We start from the raw sequence: 7,337 nt of genomic DNA, 5'->3' as shown, positions 1-7,337 counted from the left end.
GCTGAAAAAGATGCAATGCTTTCATTACCCCCAAAGAAACAAAAGTTTAAAACATTAAAACATTCCTAAAGGAATCATGATAATGGAAGCAGAAATCCTTGAGATAACAGCAAAAATGGCCAGCATCTCAAATTCTCCTGCCTTCCTGCCTACCTTCTTTTGGCCTCCCTTCCTTAAGTGAAAGATGAGTTTTGCTAGATTAGGTAGCAGTTGGAATTAGTTTTATTTGCTAGCAGTATTGGGAATAAAGGCAAAGCCTGCAGGAATGTGGGCGCCAGCAACAAGTAATCATTATTGCAAAATCAAATTCTCCATCTCATCTCTGATATGCCTGTATGTAACCCTAGAGCTGGGCTTCACAGTGTTATAAATCCAGCATACAAGCCACAGAGCAGTGGGATGTGGAGCCCCTTGTGTATCTAAAAGCTCTGCCCAGCAAGAGAGATATATGACGGTAACTTTCTCCCCATTGCTTTTGCAATAAAATTCACCCAGTGCTCCAGGAAGAGTTAGGAATGTAATTCAGCTTCAATAAATCAAGACTAAAATTAAGATGGCCAGATATGTAGCAGCCTGCTCAGGTGTATGGAGAATTTGAAACTACCCTGGTAATGGGTAGTAGCAGATTATCTAATTATAGAGAGAAAGAAGAAATATTGCTCTCTGGGGTGAAAAGCTAAATGCTCTAATCCATTAAACTACCACCTCCCTGCCAAAGCTAGATTAATATTTAAGTTCATGTAACATCTGACTTTTTTTTAAAAGGAATTAAGTCAAATGTTAGAAAAAAATGTAAATGAAAAAGCTATAGTTCACAATAATTCTAATTTGACCACTTGTCAAATAGTGTATTTTATCTTTGGGTGTGATGTGCATGTACCTGATTATAATGGAGTTCTATTCCATCCTAACAATATATCTGCTTAAATTTTTATCAACATGTCTTGAAGCTATTCTGGACGGACTTTCAGCGAGTCTCTCATGAATGACTTTTTTTTTTTTTTGAGACGGAGTTTTGCTCTTGTTGCCCAGGCAGGAGTGTAATGGCACGATCTGATCTCGGCTCACTGCAACCTCTGCCTCCCTGGTTCAAGCGATTCTCCTGCCTCAGCCTCCCGAATAGCTGGGATTACACACATGCGCCACCACATCCGGCTAATTTTGTATGTTTAGTAGAGACAAGCTTTCTTCATGTTGATCAGGCTGGTTGCGAACTCCCGACCTCAGGTGATCCGCCCACTTCCGCCTCCTAAAGTGCTGGGATTACAGGCGTGAACCACCGCGTCTGGCCATTTTTAAGGGGGCACTGATGGTATGACGCACTGGCAGTGGGTGATGGTTCACATTCATTCCACTCCTCCTTTCCTGCCTTCTTCATCCCTGTGGGAGATCTAATGTACTTATTACTGACTGTGGTTAACCGTGGGTTCAGGTATAATTGGGTGGGGTCAATGGAAGATCAACGTGTAACTGGGAGTAAACATGAGAATTCCTATATATCTGCTAAAAACCTTAGTGAATAATCTTATTGCTGAACTGGGGGTGGGAGATGGGGTGTTTAACTGGGAAGTCAGGTCATGGATGGATGATTATGTCATTCTTGGAGCTATGTCACCTTTTCTACCATATTGTGATAGTCATCGCTTGGGAAGAGACTCGCAACCACAAAACTACACAAAACACTTCAAGATCTCTTGGATACTTGGGTATAACCGTGGCTGTGGTTGTTTGACATTGTTCCCATTCTAGAATTTCTATTTGTTGTAAAACTCGTTTTTATTCTAATTAATGAAAAAGTTAACGGATGTTTGGCTGAAGAGTGATTCTTCCCTACTTGGAATTTTTGGTCTGTTCTTGAAAGTTACACATGGAATAGGGACATATATCTAATCAGGGCAGTTGAATCAAATCCAGTGAACCTGGCAACAGATGGTCTTCCAACCCTGAAATCATACAGTTCCCATTTCAGCCATGGTCTAACCAAGGTGGTGGTTAGCATGTGGGTTAGTCTCTGCCTCCTCTCTAGCTCCTAAATTAACATGAGATCATATTACTGTTGTAAAATTCCCACACAGAGCTCAGAACATATTAAATACTCAGTAAATGATATCTAATTATTTCCTTTCAAACAATGCTGAGTGGCTGGCAGCCTCCCAAAGAGTGCTCTATACACCCTGTTTCAGGAATATATTCACAGACCATTGGACTGTAAACTTTATGAGAGCAGGGATGTGACTGTGTTATCTGCAGGGCCTAGCAGAGTGTCTGTTACACAGTATGGCCTAAATAATATTTGGGTTATCATTGGTCAGTGCTGTAGGCTTCTCGGAATTACAGAAAGAAAATCCTTGGAAAGGGGCTTTCACTTTTCTGAAGGAAGATCATTCACAAAGATAACTGCACTGTATCTTAGACAGGTCTCATCAATCTTTGTTTTTAAGAGACAGGGTCTCACTCTGTTGCCCAGGCTGGGATCCAGTGGCACAATCATAGCTCACCGTAATCTCAAATCCTGGGCTCAAGTGATCCTCTTGCTTCAGCCTCCCAAAGCACTGGGATTACAGGTGTGAGCCACCACACCTGGCTCACTGGTCTATTAGAAACAAAATAAGAAAGACAGCATGGTCCTTTTTTTTCAACAGCTTGAAAAATGTAAGAATCAGACTTTTTTATTCTTTTATTTTTTGAGACGGAGTCTCACTCTTTCACCAGGGCTGGAGTGCAGTGGCACAATCTTGGCTCACTGCAACGTCCGCCTCCTGCGTTCAAGTAATTCTCCTGCCTCAGCCTCCCAAGTAGCTGGGATTACAGGTGCCTGCCACTACACCCAGCTAATTTTTTGTATTTTTAGTAGAGATGGGGTTTCACCATGTTGGCCAGGCTGGTCTTGAACACCTGATCTCGTGATTTGCCTGCGTCGTCCTCCCAAAGTGCTGGGATTACAGGCATGAGAGACTTTTTAGACTGGTAAGTAATGTCAATTCGTGTTTTATCAAAATCTCAAGATGCTCTGCCACCATTTTTATCTCAGATAGGCTCACATGTTGAGCAGGTTGGTACTTCAGGGATGATTGGCAGGTGGGAAAAGTCTTAATAATTTGGCTTTATGATTTTACAATCTTCCATAGCAGTTTGTCCTTTACTCATAACTTTCTACATATTAGGCACAGTGCTGGGTAATTTTTATACATTCTCACTGCAAATTAAATGCGATCAGTTATCTTTACCCCCATTTCATATGAGAAATTCCATGTGCAGTAACTCGAGTGAGGTCTCATAGTTAACACATGGTGAGGCTGGTGTGCTCGACTCCACTGCTTCCCCACCCCCAAATTCTTTCATGCTGTATTTCACATATGACAACATTCACCATTTAAAGTGTACAAGTTAGAGGTTTTCCATATATTCCCAGAGTGGTGCAACCATTTCATTTATTCTTAAAATTATGCACCCGTTAATTTTATCTAATACTTAGGGCAGCTTTTTCTAGGTCGGCAGAAACTGATTCCACAAGTTAATTAAGCAGCATTTTATGGCACCCCCTGTAAAGCAGTTTACGATGAAGTTTGAGCAGACATTTGTGTCTGAATCTTAGTCCCTTGACTATTGGTTGGATGATGTTGGGTTAGTTCCCCACCTCTGTGTGCCTCAGCTTCCTTATCGGCAAAAGGGGACAAAAAAGGAGTGAATTCACTTAAAGCAATTAGAATAGTGCCTGATATTCACTGAATGCTCAATAAATGTTAGCTATTATTGTCGTTATTAAAAGTTTTAACAGATATTTTAAAAAGCATTAACAGATCTTCATAACTCTGCATACTACAGAATCCTAAAATTAGCTCTGAATCATGAAAATTAAACTGTCAGTGCAATGTGGTCAGTGGAAATTGTATTATATCCCAATTCTTTGCAAACTGATGATCCATGTGATGTCAGCAATTTATTAACAAAAGATCTTACACAATTGATCATTTGGCACTCAGAAGGCATTTTCCCATTTAAGCGTTACTCACTGTGACAGAGGTAGCTGGTTGCCCATGTAGTATCCCTTTTCCTTCTTTTCTCATTGACAGAGCAGAGCTTTATTCTGGGTGCCCTTCGACTACACATCTGGCCTCCTCCCAGCTGGAGTGGCCAAAATTGTAAATCAATACAGCTGAATAGGGCTTCCAGGAAAGGCCGTCCAGGGGAATTGAGAAGGCTGGGAGAGAAGCCTTTTGCTGTCCCCGTCTTGCTCTTTCTTTGGGTGTTAATCAGATTTGATGTCTGGAGCTCTGACATTAATATTGGACCATACGTTGAACTTTAGAATGGAAACCACTCGTTCAGCATGGAGCAGCAGAGACTGGAGCTGGATGCTCACACCAAAGGTGGACTATTTCCTAACTTCTTTTACATGAGAGAAAAACAACCCACCTTGATGTTATTGGGTCTTTCTGCAATATACAGCTGTACCGGTAACATATACATGTAATTTACACTTATACTTTTCTCAGTCAGCTCAAAAGGAACTTAAAAGAACAGTACATTCTTTTAACAGATTGAGCACCGACTGTGGTGTGCCAGTGATTGTTCTGAGGGCTGGATAAGCAAGGGAAAATATAGTCTCTGCTCTCAAGAAATTACCAAGCCTGGCAGAACAAACAGATAATCAAAAACAGTACAATGATGCCAGTGCCAGAATCAGGGGCTAAGGGCGGGACAGATTTGCCTTCCATGAGGACATTGACAAAGTAGAATACTGAAGAGGTCATCAGGTGAGAAGACAAGGGCATTTCAGGCAAGTGCCCGACAGAAATGACCCAAGAAGCACAGTAGAAATTCTACAAGGAAATGAATTGTTTTGATCTGGATGCTGAGAAGATGATCTAACCCTTGGCTGCAGAAGCCAGGTCTTCATCTTTCGACCATCCCTTCATCCTCCAAGATCTAAGTTAGTTGCGAGAAGTCCTGGGACTTGGTGGTACCAAGTAATACCTGTTCCATCAATGTTTTGCACAATAAAGAATTGCCTAGCCGACTGAGGGATTCAGAGGAATTTAAGACACAGGAAGAAGTGGGAAGAGGGGTCGCTTGACAAAGAGGTGGTCTCCCTCTCTGTCCTCCCGCCCTTTCCTCAGTGCTGACCTAAAATGAAGGAAAAGAGTGAAATACTTGGGATGAGAATGCTTGGTGGCCTATTTCCTGTTGCCTCTATCTGTCCTGCTTCAATCCTCCTGCTGACTGGGAGGAGAAGACAGAAGTGTTGGGGCTAGGTGTAATTTGCAGCAGTGAACCATAATGTGGCGTGCTTATAGCAGACCCAGTGGTTAGCGCGAAAGGTACACAGACCGGGCCTGCTCCTGTAAGACACATAACAACTCCCGCAATTAATGTGAACCCTGTAGTCTCCGAACATACACGAATACAAATTTACAGTTTTTAATTTAAAGATCATGTCATAAAACTAAAAATACTCCTGAGGGCAACGAATTGTGAAATACATCATGTAAAAACTGTCTTGATCTGTTATACAGGAAGATGTGAAAGACAGTGTGGGTTCCTTTCTAGAGAACCACAATAAAGTGAGTATGACAACAAAGTGAGTTGCACAACTTTTTCAGCTCCCTAGTCCATAGAAAAGTTACGTATATACTATACTGGAGTGTATTCAGTGTGCCACAGTATCATGTCTAAACCACAATGTATACACCTTAACTAAAAAATATTTTGTTGCTAAAAACAGCATTAATGATCACCTGGGCCTTTAGGAAGTCAATCTTCTTGCTGGTGGAGGGTTTTGCCTCCATGTAAATGGCTCCTCATTGATCAGGGTGGTGGTTGCTGGAGGTTGGGGTGGCTGTGTCAATCTCTTAAGACAACAATAAAGTTTACCACATTAATCGACTCTTCCTTTCAAAAAACATTTCTCTGTAGCATGCAATGCTATTTGATGGCATTTCAACCAAAGTAGAACTTCTTTCAAAATTGAAGTCAGTTCTCTCAAACCCTGCAGCTGCTTTGTCAACTAAGCCTATGTAATAGAATAAATCATTTGTTCTCATCTCTAGTGTTCACAGCATCATCACTAGGAATAAAGTCCACCGCAAGAAACCACTTTCTGTATTCACCCGTAAAAAGCAACTCCTCACTAGGTGCGGTGGCTCACGCCTGTAATCCCAGCACTTTGGGAGGCCGAGGCCGGCAGATCACAAGGTCAGATTGAGACCATCCTGGCTAACGCAGTGAAACCCCCTCTCTACTAAAAATACAAAAATAATTAGCTGGGCGTGGTGGGGGGGGCCTATAGTCCCAGCTACTGGGGAGGCTGAGGCAGGAGAATGGCGTGAACCCGGGAGGCAGAGCTTGCAGTGAGCCGAGATTGCACCACTGCACTCCAGCCTGGGTGACAGAGCAAGTCTCAGTCTCAAAAAAAAAAAAAAAAAAGTAACTCATGTGTTCAAGTTTTACCAAGAGACTGTGGCAATTCAGTACCATCTTCAGGCTCTACTTCTAATGCTAGTTGTCTTGTTATTTCCACCACATCTGTAGTTGCTTCCTCCACCGAAGTCTTGAACCCCCTAAGTCATCATTTAGAGTTGAAACCAACTTCTTCCAAACTGTTGTTATATTTTGACTTCTTCCCGTGAATCTCACAAATGTTCCTAATGGCATCTAGAATGCTGAATCCTTTCCAGAAGGTTTTCAATTTACTTTGCCCTCTCCATCAGAGGAATCACTATCTATGGCAGATATAGCCTTACAGAAATGCATTTTTTTTTTGAGACGAGTCTTGCTGTCGCCCAGGCTGGAGGGCAGTGGCTCAATCTCAGCTCACTGCAAGCACCGCCTCCTGGGTTCATGCCATTCTCCTGCCTCAGTCTCCCGAGTAGCCCACCACGCCCGGCTAATTTTTTGTACTTTTAGTAGAGACAGGGTTTCACCGTGTTAGCCAGGATGGTCTCGATCTCCTGACGTTGTGATCTGCCCACCTCGGCCTCCCAAAGTGCTGGGATTACAGGTGTGAGCCACCACGCCTGGCCTACAAAATGTATTTCTTATTAAGAAATAAATTTTTATTTATTCCGTTCACCTCTGCATCTCAAAGTGCTGGGATTATAGGCATGAGCCACCTCATCCAGCTAGCACTTTCAATTTCCTTAAAACTTTTCCTTTGCACTCCCAAGTTGGCTGTTTGGTCCAAGAGGCCTAGCTTTCAGCCTGTTTTGGTTTTGACATGCATTCCTCAAGAAGCTTAATCATTTCTAGAGAGAGAGACGTGCAACTCTTTCTTTCACCTGAGCACTTAGGGGCTACTATAAGTTTACTAAGTGGCCTAATTTGAATACTCTTGTGTC

The sequence above is a fragment of the Macaca nemestrina genome, chromosome 5, assembly GCF_043159975.1.
Source record: "Macaca nemestrina isolate mMacNem1 chromosome 5, mMacNem.hap1, whole genome shotgun sequence".
In the NCBI taxonomy this organism is placed as follows: Eukaryota; Metazoa; Chordata; class Mammalia; order Primates; family Cercopithecidae; genus Macaca; species Macaca nemestrina.
The sequence above is the reverse complement of the archived record's forward strand: the minus strand, read 5'-3'. Positions refer to the sequence as shown.